The sequence below is a fragment of the Plodia interpunctella genome, chromosome 9 (assembly GCF_027563975.2).
Source record: "Plodia interpunctella isolate USDA-ARS_2022_Savannah chromosome 9, ilPloInte3.2, whole genome shotgun sequence".
NCBI lineage: Eukaryota > Metazoa > Arthropoda > Insecta > Lepidoptera > Pyralidae > Plodia > Plodia interpunctella.
The window spans coordinates 8,003,112-8,020,248 of NC_071302.1; the positions used below are offsets into that span (position 1 = coordinate 8,003,112).

At 33.5% G+C, this 17,137-nt stretch overlaps 1 protein-coding gene across 1 annotated transcript in view; it reads left to right on the forward strand.

Annotated features, from left to right (window-relative positions):
- Positions 1-13,700: 13,700 nt before the first annotated feature.
- Positions 13,701-17,137, forward strand: part of cmpy (crimpy) — a 38,094-nt gene continuing 34,657 nt past the window's right edge. Inside the window, exon 1 of the mRNA XM_053749752.1 lies at positions 13,701-13,856. The gene's annotated coding sequence lies outside the window, so the exon portion shown is untranslated. The remainder of the gene's footprint in view (positions 13,857-17,137) is intronic.

Genomic DNA, 17,137 nt, shown 5'->3' on the forward strand with positions numbered 1-17,137 from the left:
CAAAACTTAAGAGAATTGTAATATTGAGTTTTGGAAATTTTGTAAATATGAAATTCAATGAAAAAATTAAATATCTGGAATAGATTATCATTATATGGGAAGAACATTGCATATTAAAAATCATAGCTTGTATTTTGCGACCAAGGTTTATGACAATAATGAAATATTAGAATTTCTCATTAAATTATGTGAAATTAGCGGGTACTTTGGGTAAAAACATAATGCTTCTAAACCTTCCTCAGTAATTACACTGTCTATCGGTGAAAACCGCATGAAAATCCGTGAAGTAGTTTTTGAGTTAATCGCGATCAGACAGATAGACGCGGCAAAAGACTTCATTCTAAAATAATTATGGAAAGCAATTTAACCAATAAAGCAATGATAACCAGTAAAGCAATGAATAATGTTTTAAGTAATTGTTAAAAAATTTACGTCGTACTACTCAGTTTACAAGGCTCTGTGACTATGCAGAATGTGCAAGAGTCAAAAGTGAATTCCCCCGAGATACGTGACTCGACCTTCGGCGATAGTCCGGGAGCTAAGTACCGTCAGACTCTTGTCACAATAAAATAAAGTAGTAGTAAACACTGCTAGGTATGTGTCTGTTTTCTTTTAATTTTATATCGGCCTTTCGTAGAAAATACAGTTATTTTAACAAGCTTTGCCGATGGTTTCTCTGCAATTTACGGAACCTCAATTATCAGATTCATGGGCATAAAATGTCAGTAATTATACCTATATTATTAACTGCTCCTACACAGAAGCGATACCACTTTTGTAGCTAATGTGTGAGTTTGTCACTTTATCTCATACAGCGACAGATATTACATGCACATGTTCACATCATTTAAGTTTTAGTATTTTGTTGGGTGAGTATTTTTACGTAGTAAGAAATAAACTGAAGATTCGGCTGTGATTTTAAAACCTGTGTTGTCTTTCAGTTGTCAAGGCAAGGTGGTCCGTTTCGGACTCACATTTGTATGATTATACTATAATACGAGATGTTGCCCGGGGCTTCGCTCTCGTGGGAATTTTTAGATAAAATATATAGCATAAAGCAATATTTGATAATGTACCTTTCTAATGGTGAAAGAAATTTTGAAATCGTTTCGGTAGTTTCGGAAATTACCCGCTTTAAACATACAAACTCATAAACGCTTAATCTTTATAATAATGGTACAAAAATGAAATTTATGACAAAATGACGCAAGGCAATAAGCCCTGCGCTCTTCGTCTACAAACTGTTCTAGAATTATAGCAAAAGTTGTCGCATACTGCGGCGTAATAATGTATTTTCCCTGGCGACGAAAATTCTATAGTAAAGTGCATTTTTAAAGAGTTGATAATCTTGCTTTTTATAGTGGATGGCCAAAAAGAAAATTTCTTTTTAATTTAGTTTTTAATCCTTTAACTAGTTTACTTTTATAATTTAGACCTGCTGTCAGCTTAATTTCGTCTTACCATCTCTTAATGCCGTGGTATTCATCGATATCGGTTAAAGCATTTAGGAGTTACGGTTACAATAAAACTCAAATAAAAACAGAATTAACTCTTTAATATTCTGCTTGTTTATGCGTCAGTCGTCTTAAATTATGATAAAGAACTAGCATTAGGTACCTTAGAGAGAAGTTTTTACTATCCATTTTATTTGCACTTCTCGACTTTATGACCGTAATTTCTCAAGTGGACTGTTTCTTCGAAGCCCGCATCCTTATATATTTTATAACTGTTGTAGCTGTTGTCCGCGGCTTCGTTCACGATAGATTTTTGTATATAACATTAAGTCAACATAAGTCCAGCATTTAGCCGTGTTATAGCATTTCATCACTTTTGCTTCTATAAATTACTAACTTTTGACTCAAGAAATTCACGCGGAATTTACAACGAGAATACTTTTTGAAGTCTGAATGGCACCTTATATCCTTTTTCCGTACTCCGAAATATTTGTACCTGTATGGAAAAGTTTGGCTGAGTAGAATAAACAAACTTACTGCCGCATTAGTTAGTAGATAGGGTATTATTATGGGAGTATGGATAATATACAAACAAGTTCTAACATAACGAAACTTTACTCACTAATTACACAATTGACAATGTTAATCAATAATTGAAATTAATTTGTCAATTGAAATGTCAATATTATCAATTCTATGCGAACACCTAATATGAATTCAACCGTCAATAACATGTATCTATGTACGTACATGAAACACGAAAAATATGGTGGTATGAGTCGATTTGCAATGAATTTGGCTAGTCAAACGCAAATCATTAGTCAAGTTGGCATATATTTATAATATCCATATTTTTTAAGATAAGTGGTAGATTGACTTTGTGGCCAATTTATATGACTATTGTGGCAAATTAACATAAATTAATTAAAAAGAAAGTTCCAAAAAGTTTGTTTTGATGACAGCTTCTGGTTTCGTCTTTCGTTCACTTTGGTAACTAAATTTCCTAACCTGACATGAGAAGATTTTTCTATCGCCGTTCAATAACTAGTGACTATATATTTGTATTCGAAACGTTGAGCAAATCTCCAGAACTCGCGTACACAAGTCGCGCATTTGTTAGTTCGCAGCTTGTTGTGACGGAAATCCTGAGACGGTTCGTTATCCATCAAACGACACACGTAGTTCGCGGATTAAATATTTACATACAAACAAAAACTGGCGTGCCTTTAGTTTAAACTTGATGCGACTCGAAATGTCATGATGGTTTCAATATGTTTCATTGTCTGGTTCTTCATAGTCATATTCCTCATGGCTGAGGGTCGTGGTTGTTACGTGGAATGAAACACACACAACAACTTTCTTGGCATTATTAATGGAGTGGTTTGCCATTGCCTTCTCCATTTCACACACAAGTTAATAAAAATCAACCAGTGTGTAGGTTTCCTCACGATGTTTTCCTTCACCGGAAGCAAGTTGTGGACGATGAAAACTACTATACATAAGTTAGATTGGTATACAAACTCATGTGGCACGAGTATGATTCGAACCTGGGATCTTTCGATTCACAGGCGGGCGTCTTAACCATTACACCACCTCCGCTTCTTGTTTGTCTGGTTGACTCTGTGCAAATCAAATAGTTTATTCAGAAATTAGACTTGTGCATATACTTTCACGTCTAACTTAATATTAAATAGTAATTTCTCAAAAAGCTATAAACTTTTATATTTATTACGTTAATATAAATAAACTATATTACTTCTACAATTTCTTTGTTTTATAAAAAAAATACAGAAAATAAAGAAGAAGACTTCTTTATTTTTATAAATAAAAAACAATATTTTTTTTGTTTGGAAATCTCAAGGGTTCCAACCCTCCACAATAAAGCGCTGATCAACGTCATGTCAAATTTTATGTTTACGCCCCTTAATAGATTCAGCAACAAACAATAATTGAATGTGCCACAAAACTCTCGAAATGTCACCAACAATTATTTTTTTTACTTTTACGCGCCAATAAAACCTAACCCGTAGTCCTAGATGAGCGACAAATGAGCCAAAGCAGCGCGGTACGGTAATAGGTATTAATGCCTAACAGAATACGTGCGGTTGTGGTCCAGGGGTTAAGACCAGGCTTAAATCCTGCTTGTTTTACTTGAGTTTGTATACCAATCTGACTGCTGTTAGGTAATCTTCATTGACCACAATAATTTGCTTCCGGTGAAGAAAACCATCGTGAGGAAACCTGCATACTAGTTGATAATTTATCATCTACCGTATGTGAAATGGAGAAGGCAATAACACTCCATAAATATTGCCATTAAAGTTACTACATGTATTTCATTCCACGTAACCCTCACACAAAAAGATTACAACTAAGATTAAAACTGTATTTACTTGTGGTCCATAATATCGCCGTAATCACTCATACATATATCAAAGACATTAATACGCATACGCTATCTTTTTAGGGTAGGATTTGGGAGATATCGTAATTTTCTTTGATCGTCTTTGCTACATGCAGCGTTGAATCGTGTTGTACTACGTGCCGTCGCTCAACTGTGGCGACGGGTAATGTGGTCAACATTTGCGCCCTTCCGTGCAAATACACGTTATGGCCGCTGTTACAAAGTTACATAATTTGGGGGAAAAACGCCTCTGTTTAGTTAGGGTTAGTTTATCGTCACGCCAAGAGTTTTATTGTGTACAAGTGTACCGCATATTAAGCGCTTATATTACTAGGCGAATTCACTTTTATAACTTAACATTACAACTTCGGCCAGCTTTATACCTATTTATGATTACTTTATAGTTACTTTGAATTTTTTCAGTGTATATTAAACAGACTTACAAAAGGGGGCACAAAAAATATAACAGATTAGAAAAGATAAGGAGGCCAGATCGAAGATTATAACGCATTAATATATTCAGACGTAGTATTTCCCGTAGACGTTAGTATTGTTGTTCAATTGTTTTTATAATCTCCAGGTTTTTCTTGACAAAATTAACTGTAATCATTATCTGTCACATACATTTTTGTGCCACAGAATTAGGCGTATATTTTTTAATATTGAAAATCCGATTTCCGAACGAAGTTAAACGAAGCTATTCGAGTAATTAAAAAATAAATGTTTATTCTGAAAATGTGCACGTGTTGTTGGGATATTCTGTAAACTAGCTAAATGTGCTAATTGCTCGTACGTGCCTGAGAAATATGCAGTGTTTAGTGTACAAGCGTCAGGTAGACATTATGCAGAAAGCGTAGAGAGAACATTTCGACAGTCATTTGAATTTAATTCACTATACGTCAAACATTGCCATTTTCACAATGGAAATTAAAAAGGTATTCTCAATTCCGTACCCGTACAGTTCCGTACCGTCAATTTCTAAATATACTCTTAACGGTACACTTAGTACAGATTTTATTTTTGTAAAATCTGTACTAAGGGTTTGAATTTTGATTGGACATTTTATTATCAATACTAATATTATAAAGAGAGAAGATTTATATTTTTATTTGTAATGGATAGATTCAAAACTTACTGGGCCGATTTTGATGAAATTTTGCACAGACATAAACGAAGTCTTCTGGAGTGACATAGGTAACTTTTTTATTATGGTTTTACCCGGGAGAAGCCGGGACCGACCTCTAGTTATTTATATAAGAATCTCCGCAGTAAGCTAAAAAGTGTTCACTCGATCTAGTTGAAAATTTGCATACCAAAAAATACGTATGTAGTAGTAATGTAGCTTTAAATCGCATCTAGTTGTAAAAATAAAAATGTTACAAAATAATATTATTTAAACCCCTTTGTACCTTAGATTTCCTATATTATCTATATGAATATATAGATTTTCTTTACATAAACACCACCAGAGTCGGACATAAAATACAAAGAATTTATTTTGCCCAAAATTATACAACCCTAGAGTTCGGGGTGTTCACACATTATACGAAGCTAAAACGTTTGGGGCAGGAACACTTAAACCCTTTCGGCGTGATCCAAGCCCTTGCAAAGGGATGCTACAGAACTTCACAATTTTGTTCATTTATATTTCATCCCATTGTTCCAATGGCCAGTAATAAATTACAATTGTTTGTTTACGAATTGCAATTCAAAATTAGAACACTGGAACACAATAGGAACGATTCTGGTCTTTGTATTGGAGAAAGCAAAATCTAACATTTTCATAGTCCAATATTTAGACCAAAGTATAAATAAATAAATAATTTCCCTCAAACTTTCCATCGCTTGAGAATAAGATAAATTAATGTTATACACCTTTCTTCCCCTACGCTCTGCAGTGGGCAGAAAAAGGCCGTAAAAATTGAAATGAATTAATTTGAAATAAATGCAATACATAATTGAAGCAAATTATTTCATGACTGTATTCTTAATTATATTCGATAATCTCTGTGGTCTAAATGTCATCATGTCGGACTGTTTGGAAGTCCCGGGTTCGATCCCTGGTCAGGTCAAGATGGATACGATATTTTCAGCCTGGCCTGGGTCTTGGATGTCTATATATTTTTTCATGTTATAAAATATAGTATTGGTGAGTTAGTATCCTATAACACATGTCTCGAACTTACTTTGGGGCTAACTCAATCTGCGTGATTTGTTATTTATTTATATTCATCATTTAAAATACTTACTTTTCCCCAAAACGTGCAGTTTGAAAATGAATTAAGTCTCCGAAAAAATAAGGTTTAAGGACTATAAATCGTGAGGCCATCAATTTGCATGCTAATACAGAGGCAGGCTGCCCCGGACAAGTGAGTGACGGAGGCGAAACTTTACTACCCCTAGAGGCCGCCTAAACGACCCCCCGAGTATTAAGACATTTTTCTTCCTATAGCAATTATATTAAATTTATAACACCACTTCAAAGCCTCCTCTTGTCTTATTAGAATATCCGAGTGAATGACTAGCGGATTTTGTTTCAAAAGGGTATTAAAATTATGATTACTTACTATATCTTCACTAAAACAAAGCCGCTACCCGTTGTCTGTTAGTCTTAATGTACTCGTATGCTTTTTTTTTATTATTAAACAGTTTACCCCTGCATGTGTGGGCAGGGACCTTTTTTAGTCCATTAAGAAATTTTTAGCTATTTATTTACTTATTTATTTATTTATTTATTTTTATTATTACATTTTACTTATTTGTATAAGTGACTTTTTTGGCTACCTTTTTGCAATATTCCAAGAATTTTATATTTATGCTTTTGTCTTTTATTATTTCATTTAATGTTATTTCCGTAATTGTTCTTTCTATTTGAAATTCTATTTCCATTTTTTCCTTCACGTATATAGGACAGTCGGTTATTATGTGCAGAATCGTTTGTGGTGTATCGGGGTTGCAGTTGCACGACGGATTCTCTTTGCACTTAAAACGATGTAAGTACTCAGAGAACCCTCCGTGTCCCGTCAGCACTTGCACTGTCAGTGGACAAAGCTTTATGTCCCTTAATGTTTTGTGCGCCTCTATTGCATCGGGGAAAAACTGCCTGGTTACCCCTGCAGTTTCCCCCTCCTTGTATCTCCGGTTCCATTCATCGAGCGTGTCCATTCGGATTTCGCGCTTGACGAACGAAGCCGGACATCTATCGTACTTTGGCCGGACTCTTCCGAGCGCAGCCTCCTTCGCCAACTCGTCGGCCCTCTCGTTCCCCTCCAGTCCGGCGTGGGCTCTGACCCAAAACAATTTTATTGTTTGGCCTAATAATGTTGCTTTTTTAATATTGCCTTTTTAATGGTGTAAGAATTTTTAAAATCGTTTCGGTAGTTTTGGAGATTACCCGCCTCAAACATACAAATTCACAAACGCTTACCTCGTTTCGGAGATTACCCAATCTCCGAAACTATCGAACCAATTGCAAAAATTCTTTCACCATTAGAAAATAAATTATCCAAAATTCCCACGGGAGCGAAGCTCTGGGCAATATCTAGTATCTAATAAAATCCTTTAAGTAGTGTACCTTAATGCTATAACTCTTATAAATCTTTTATTACATATGATTCGTTAATCATAATAAATAAAATAAAGAATAAAAATCAAATCAGAATTACGTCGCTGACTCAACTTTGCTCCACAAGTGACGAGATTACAAATAAATTAATCATGATGAATTAATATTAACTTCGTCTCAAAGTTAATAATTGATTTAGAAAATAATTAAAACACTTTGATAAACTTACTTGTTTGCTAACAATAAACACTTAGATTAATGTATGCTCATAAGATCTCACTCCAGGAGCTACGCACAAAGTTTCATCAAGTTAATCCACTCTTGAGTTTATTACATATTACAGGCTTAGGTCAAAGTCAGTACATTACATACACATAATAGCAGAAAACTTTTTATAAATTGGCAATATTTTATCTAAATGCTCAGTCCATGATACTGAACAACTTTTCGTGTGGAAGCAACCTTGAGATCGCGAAAAATTAAAGTCACAAAAAATCAGCTGTTTCATACGAAATCATTACATAACTAAAGCAAAATGTATCGATTAACTGATTTCTTTTTCACTATTTCAGAATTGATTTCATACGAAACGTTGTTTAGTATTAGGAGCATGTAGACAAAATAATGCCAATGTATGTGAGAAATCAGCCTGTGCATAAGTGTGATCGTAGATTTATTTTATAATGTTGTGAAAACACACGAAGAATGAAGGAAGGAAGAAGGCGTGTTTGCACGTTCATAAATATAAACTTAACAATGGTAACAATATTAATTTTTGCAACTATATCGTTTGTGGAACTACCCACGGCTTCCGGGTCATAACGCAAACTGCGAAGGACCACGGAAGTAGTTAATAAAGGTAAATACTCGTGAAACTTTATGCGTGGGCCTTTAATTTAGTCAAACTACATCAAATGAAGCTTCAGTTCCATTACGCGACCTTAGATTCACAGAAGTGTAGCACTTCCGCGAATTTTCACCTCAACGCTCAGTAGTTATCTTTAATTAACATACATTAGGTTTTTATGTTTTTCCTAATGGTCAGCAATGAGATTCTGTACCAAAATTTTATTAGCTTTTTTTTTACTTTGAATTATCTACTTACATCAATGATTAATGATTAACTTTGACAGTAACTTTAACGTGTGTAGAAAAACGCAAAATACGCCTTTTTTTAGAAAAGTCAGCGGCACGCCGCCGGTCTAAATGAAAGTCAAATTTGACGACGCAACTCACCCTTAATGTTGTCATATATTTAAATAATATTATAATTAAATAACAATAATAACACAATAAATTGATCATTAAAATAAAATAAATCGTGATAAAAATTTGCTCCCAATAAGCCACTAATTCTCTCTTATACTCACTCTTTATAGGTATTCTCTCGTCTTTATTCTAATTCTCTTCATAGTCGTATTCCTTATAGCTGAGGGTCGTGGTCATGACTTGAAATAAAACGCACACAAAAACTTTCTTGGCAGTATTAATGAAGTGGTTTGCCATTATATCTTCTCCATTTCACACACAACTTAGTAATAAACCAGTATGCAGGTTTCCTCACGATGTTTTCCTTCACCGGAAGCAAGTGGTCGTCGATGAAAACTACTATACACATGAGTCAGATTGGTATACAAATTCATGGCACGAGTAGGATTCGAACTTGGGACCTTTGATTCACAGGCGGGCGTCTTAACCATTACACCACCACCGCAGCCAGTAATCCACAAGCCGCAAATTGAAGTCATTTCCGCAATAAGGTCACACAGCCATGTTTTTCTGCGGGGTATGACGGCGATATATAAAGGTAACATGGCAATTTCCTGGCCACGCTTTATGTCCGCCACGTTTCACCTTTGGCCAAAACTAAAGTCCGTATGGAAGTGACAGATTGTTCAAAGATTCAACTCAAACAGTCAATTTTGACGTTTACTGCGCGCCGCTCGTCGCTGAAAAGACTAAATGGCATACTTACTATGCATTATTGCGCAGGTTAAAGTTAATTTCAAAATTGACCAGTGCAACCGAACCTAGATATGCTGTTATGGGATGCTATGTCACTCATTGAAAGTTAATTCGCAATTCTTAGTATACCTATTTTTGATTATGGAAAACAGATTACTTTATTACATATATATTCTTCTATTGCGTTGTGGCGTAAAGTTTAGAATACTCGAAATCCTTTCTTGGAGTGGATTTCGTATAAGTAGATTGACTTGGGACACAAAGTCTTGGCAGCAACAATAATATTACCAAGAAGGGTCGACAACATGGATGTGGTCGTTTATAAAATCGTAGCAGAATCTTCTAAATTGTAATGTTTACATTTTACGCTGTCCCTTCGTGGGCTTCGTGGAGTTTTGAACGTAACCGAAGTAAGTAAGTACGCGAAGATAAGAGACATTCTTCTATTACCTTCTTAATTTAAGCTTCTGGTGCACGCAATATCCGTTCGACACCGGCAAGACAATGTCGCTCAAAATTGCCGTTTAAGAATGAAATCACGTACCTAATTTGCGCGGTATGACTATGTTGTACGCGTGGTTTGGTGATTCGAAATGATGGTGCAATATTACCTTTATAACTAAGAGTGGGTTGCACTAGTCAATTTTGACGTTCAATTTACCTGCGTTAATTTGCGTTTTTCCGCGCACGTTGAAGTTAACGTTAATGTTGACGGTGCAACCCATTCTAAAGGTATTATGATTATATAAAGCAACTAGCAGGTGTAATGATAAATTAATTTTTATTTCAGGCTGATTTCATTCTTTTATGAAAATTGTAATCAAACAAAGAATAAAGTGACAAAATTACCAACAATTTTACTTTTAAAAAGGGTGTTATTGACTTTCCCTTCGGTAATGTTTTTCAAAGCTAAGTGGTTAAGTGGTGACAGTGTATTTCGTTAACGATATTATTAAGTAAATCCGGATCAGGTTTGATGGAAAAAAATAAGATTATGTGGCGCAATATCCGCTAGCGAATTTGAAACAAAAAATATATGTACCTACTTAAAGTATTCATAAGTGTACTAAACATTATTATGTGGTGATAGTAAACACAGCTAGGTATATGAGGCATTGCATTGGTTATAAAACAAATTTGGTAGATAAATAGGTGTAACGTATTGTTTGTATTGACAGTTATTATTATTTGTTATTGTATTAACATGTTCAACTAACCAAATATTTCTATTTTGAATAATTCCTACGAAACGCTGTTTTAACATTGGTTTAGATATAACAGAAATCTATTAATTTAGTCACATGACACGAATTCATTTGAACCTAAAATTTGCAGAACACAATTAATAAAGCGACATGAAATTAAGGTTAAAAGTGATAACGCACAGCAGGGCAATGACTGGCCGAAACAGTGATTTATTATAGGACAGGTATTCAAGAACGTTTGCTGACTTTACGTCCAAAAACACGAAAACCGAGCCTAATTAAGCTCAGTAACGAAAGGTAAGCCAGCGCGCAGTCTATCATTCAGTATCTATTGGTAGTTGAGTAGGGGTCTCTCCCACGGGCGTAGTGGTTGAATTTCACACGCCGCTCATCTATCCAATCTAAATAGACCTCCGAACAACACAAACGTTTCCCCTCTGACGTCTGTTTGCTAAGTTTTTAGGGCGGCGTGATGGGTTTTAATATACTGGCGCGGTTTGCCGATAGTTCTTGTAAGCCAGTGAGCCTACGCCGATCCCTTTGGGCCCGGGAGGCGTAGACCGACGTCAACATAAACAGAATGGTGTTATTGCTTGTATCTTATCCCGGGAAAAAAATATTGGACATTGCTTTTGAGAGCACCTTTTATTTTATATAAGAGTTGGATCTCCCGATTTTATATTGATAAATTTACCTTGTTCTTTTTTTTAGCGGATCGACTTTGGCGTTAACATTTTACTCTTTTCATTAATTGTAAAATTGAAACCTACTGTAAGTATATTTTAATGTATAAAATATATGCCTAATTTATATAATTATATTAAGAATGTAAGTATTAAGAATGTAATTTATATATAAATTACATTCTTGTTTAAATAAAGAATAACATACCTATTTTTATATAAAGAAATTATGAATATTATCTGATTTGAATAGTGCACACGTGACATAGACAAATATTTTATAATCATACAAAAGGCTGACAAACAATTTATATTATTTGCTAACATGTCAAATCAGATACCTTTACTAATGTCATAAACCAAAATCTAACAACTTGTATCCAAAAACAGATTATCGTCAACACATCGTCACAATTTTGGTATAAAAAATAATAGTAAATCGCGTAATTAATAATTCATGCCACTTGATTTCATCAGTTGATGAATTAAATTGGAATTAATAACAATTTTTGATTTTTTAAATAACTTGAAGCGTTTTATTTTTACCCTGCTAATTACAGAAATAATTACGTACCTATTAATTGGAAGAAAAATTAATAAAAAGATTTTTATTTTATTTTATTTATCAACAGGACCAATCCATATCCTCTCGTAGGTGTCGTTTCAGACAGAGAAAATAAGGAACAAAGCCTTGAAATCTTATAGACAACAACAGCATTCCTAAAGAGGTCTGGATAAGATAAAATTTAAGGAACTAATGACCAACATTCAGTAATGAATAGGCACGTAAAGAAGAAGAAAGGATCGACATCAAGCAACAGCCAGTCGTGAAATCACAGCTTAATTTTCAATTTTTTTTCTTAGAGTCGTTTTAAGCAGGAAAGTAACCGATAACAGGTTACGATGAAAGTGAGAAGGTAATTCTAATTGATAGCCACGCCTAGTTATAACTTCATTAATGAAGCTTAACCGTTTTCAGTGTACTCTGAATTACCACTGACGTTTTAGCGGTTGCACATAATAAACACAGCGAGTAATTAATAGTACAGTCAACCATACATCAGCCTACACAGATTCATTGCAAATTCACCGCTGTTTCTGAAGTATAATTAAACGTATGGATGACTGTACATGGATTTATTTATTTATTCAATGCGCATAAAGAAAATGCAATAACAATCCGTTGTTACATGTGAATTCGTTGTGCATTTTTTATACGTGATAAGTTTTAAATATCATCAAAAAGGAAGCCTAATGAATCTTTACTGTAAACATGCAGAAGATGATTAATTAATATTTTTGTTAATTTGACAATGAAAGCAATAAGTATGAGAGTAGAATGTACTTAGCAAGTAAAAAATAAAATATAAATAAAAAATTACAATACAATACAAAAAATCTTTATTTCACAAATTAATTACACAGTATACGTAAGTACAAAATGTATAATCACACATAGCATGACATTATGGTATTGATACATTGTGCAAAAGGCGGCCTTATCGCTGAAAGCAATTTCTTCCAGGCAACCTTTTGGGAAATTGCTAGACTAGGAAATACAGAAATGCGGGTCGGATTAAACTGACAATTGTAAAAATTGATTTAATATAATAAATATACTTAAAATAAATATCATAAACCTACATAAATGTTAATACTATAAATTTACATACACACATTACATAAATATATACTTATATTGCACATAATTATGAATTATGAATGAGAATGGAAATACCGAAACAGATAATCAAAGAGATAAATAATATGTCTTGACCTACTTAAATTCTACTTCTTAAAAATAACACAATCATTATTAAAATGAGGTGTAACTATTTGCTACGAATTTTGTAGCTTCGCTACACAATCTGCGTGATTCGTAGCGAACCGCTACGAATAAAGCTACAGATCCCGCACTAGCACATAGCGCGGTAGAATGAACTTGGAACTTATAATAGGTACCTTCATAGCAACGTACCAATTTGAATACTTGATTTGTATCTGAGTTTTGACTTTCAATGTCGAAACAACATTACTACATAGTTAAACAACTAACTTCCATAAAATTTATTGCCTTCGAATACGCACATAAAAATAGTAAACAAAAATCGTGATCCTAAAAAAGAAAACTTATTATACGGATTAACGTCGCAAAGACATTGTTAACGAAAAACAAACTCAGTATAAAGGGATTACAAGTACAAGGATTCTTTCGCAAAATAAATGACAGTTGCTAACACTCTCCAACTTTTAGGCTGCGACCTTGAGAGCGCAGGAGATAGAAGAATTTATTTTGTACAATCGGACGTATGTACAGAATAATAAGGGAGAATAATGACAATTTGAATTTCGAAAGTAGGTGTATAAGTTAAGCAGCGTGACTTGCGCATTTCACTTCACAGCGTACTTTCATCTCGGCGTTGACGTTAACGTAGTTCAGTACGCTCTCTGACGCCACGGGGGCTGGACGTGATTTTTGAGAAATATTTCGGACGTGTTCACACGCGATCTGTATTATATAACGTTCTGTGTTTGTTTTGTGAACCGACTTTTGACAAGGATGTATTGAGCGCTGAGAAGGTATGTTTTTTTTATATCTTAAATAATACAGCAAGAAATTGTTATATATTTTAAATACATAATCAGAATTTATCTAAAACGAGACGTTTCTTTTTCTTCCATCTAGAGAATTTCCTGATGAAAAACAAAAAAATTGAAAAATGTGGTCATAATATTCATAATACAATACAACGAGATTGTCACAGACAATTTATAATGTCATCAGAAAGTAGGATAAGCCATTCTGTCTTGTTAACCAGAAGACGCTCCTATATAATTCAAACGTTTCCAACAGCAAACATAAAGGCACTTTGTCGGGTTTTAGTGGTCCCAAGTCGCGATGCTTATAATCTTAGGTAAATTAGTTATATAAGAACCTTATCCAATAAATATTTTTCTTTGTACATTTTTTCAATTATTTACTTTATCTTTGCACACAAGTAACACAAGCCTACACACAAATATGACTTAAACAAAAGTAGTATATTTCGATTAAAATAATGATTACAACAGAATATAATAAATATGAAAAAAACTTCCTATTTGGTGATGTTGCAATGTCTATTATAGTTTACACTTTATTTATCTGTTAGAAATAATATGTACCGCAAAATAAGTTCAAAGTTAGAGTCAGAGCATTTAATCAGAAATTAGACATTCACAGGCACTTTTTCTCTTCTTATAATGCTGTAAACTACCTTGAATTGTAGCTATAAATTGATTTCCAGTAATATTTACAGTTTTATCTTCTACTTATTAAAAGCTTCATTCAAATCATATTCCTATCAAGACGTACCACGTCTATGATAACAATAATGTTGGGTTAATTTGACACTGGTTTATTGTAATCGAAGTTTAATGGTAATTGTAACATATCAGTGCGATCACAGTTATCGATTCCCACGTGACTCGACTGCGATATTCCTATTGTAATGCCAGATACTATGGCAACAAGTGTCCTCAAACTCTAATCGTATTATCACTTCAGTGTGTATTAAACTAAATCTACAGAGGTACTTTATGAAGTTAGCTTACAGTTTCATAAAGGAAATATATTTTTTTTGTTTATAGAAATCACAACATTGATTAAAAAATTTGGCTAATTACCCAGTAAAGGTCTATGTTCTATACAGTATCACGTTTTAATCCCTTGCAGAGTAGACAGAGTTAAGAATTCCGAAACTAGAATGTCACGTTTAATGATTTATTGATGGAATTGATATTATATTGTGATAAGTTGCTAGCCTATCGCCTACGAGGAAAATCTCTTGTTAACATCTGCTTGACTGAGTTTTACAAGTCAATATATAATAATAGACTGTGTTTATTGGTTCTTTTCTGAGTGCCTTTAATAAAGAGAAATCATTTGGTTGTTGGGCGTTTCGCATTGAAAATACTGAAATAAAAAAAAAATAGATAAAAACTATGAGTTCTTTTACCAATAAATTTTTCTTAACATTCAAAAAACTGAAAAGGCTTAACCTTGGCTTCTTTATTGCCATTCTCGTCTAAAGTTTCCACACGTTTTAACAAAATATAGTCCGTAGAAGTCACTATATATCAAAACAAAACTTTTGTCACTTTTTTTCCGACAAAACTTTCGTGAAGAATGTTTTAACATGCGACTGCTATATGCAGGATCGTGGAAAGAACATGGTAATGTCGCTATTTGCATATTTTAATATTAACACGGCCGAACACATGCTGGGCGCCAAATTACGTGTCTCAAGTGAAATATTCATCTATGTGGGATAAGTGGATATTTTATATATGAACCATGGCATATGCGGAGAATCTCTAACTTCAATAAGAAGGATTTTTGTTTAACATATTTTAAACATTCAAATACTTTGTAAATTATGTTCATTTTAACTTATATTCTTCAAACTTTTGATATTATTTTCAAACCTTATATGATATCGTTATAAATGAACATAATCTTTTATCATAAAAATCATTAATTTTAGCGATGCTTTGAAACCACATTATGAGCGTTAAATTTATAAATTGATTTTCTTATAGCATGACTGAGAGTCGTGGTAATGGGAATAAACACGCAACGACTTCCCTTTGCCATTGCCCTCTCCACAACTTGCAGTAGCTGATAAATCAACCAGTTTAGGTTTCCCGACGATATTTTCCAACAGCGAGAGTAAATGGTTGTAAACTGCCATACATAAGTTAAATTTTGAATTGAACCAAACCTTTGTTATTGTAATCTATTTTTAATATAAATAAAATGTACAGTATGAATCTGAACATTTTTGTAAAATATAATAATACTAGATGTTGCCCGGGGCTTTGCTCCCGTGGAATTTTTGAGATGAAGTAGCCTATAGCAATCTTGGATAAAGTACCTTTCTAATGGTGAAAGAATTTTTGAGATCGGTTCGTTAGTTTCAGAGATTACCCGCCTCAAACATACAAACTCACAAACGTTTACCTCTTCATAAAAATAGATATCAGCGGAGGTTATTGAACTTATCATATTCAACTATCAATTACTGTAACATATTAACATATATATTAGATAATAGAGAATTGAAATCCGGCACTTTACTTAGGATCAAAGTTTAACGAACTCAAAATGTAATCTGATTTATATACAGCTTTATTTTTCACCGGCGGAACAAAATTCTGAGAACGCAAAAATTGCATGAAAGTTTTTGTTTTTAAAATAAATTTTTTCATGCAGTTTTTCTTTTAGAAGAAAACTATATATACCTATAAGACGGACGTGTGTGACTAAATGAGATAGAAAATTTGTTTTAATACAACTTCCTGGACCCATATGGCTAATCTCATATACAGTGGCAGATTGCCGGGCACGTAATGAGGCACATAAGATATCAGCCCTCTGTCTCGTTTCTTCTTGTTTTTTTAATGAAAGATATGACGGAGATCTTTAGCCTTTTCTGTCTATGATAAATAGTCTGTATATGATATTCTTCTATTCTGTATATGATAATACAAGCATATTTTCTAATAAAATCTTTATAATTCTCAAGTCTACCATCATTTTGGAACATAATTCAATCTCTCAGCCTCGTGTGGTCTTGGTGATCAATAATAATTAGTATATAGTTAATTTTCTAGTGCGAACACCACACGCTTCATCCACATATCATATTTTTTTTACTTCTAAAACGATTCTCAGTCAAATCCAAACAGGACGAACATCTTTATTAATAAAAAATGAAAAAATATAAACTATAATATAACTCTATACGCTCGCCATTTTGTGACAAACACGAAAAGGAAATCCTACCAAATTATTACCGTCTTATATGCATGTGAGATGT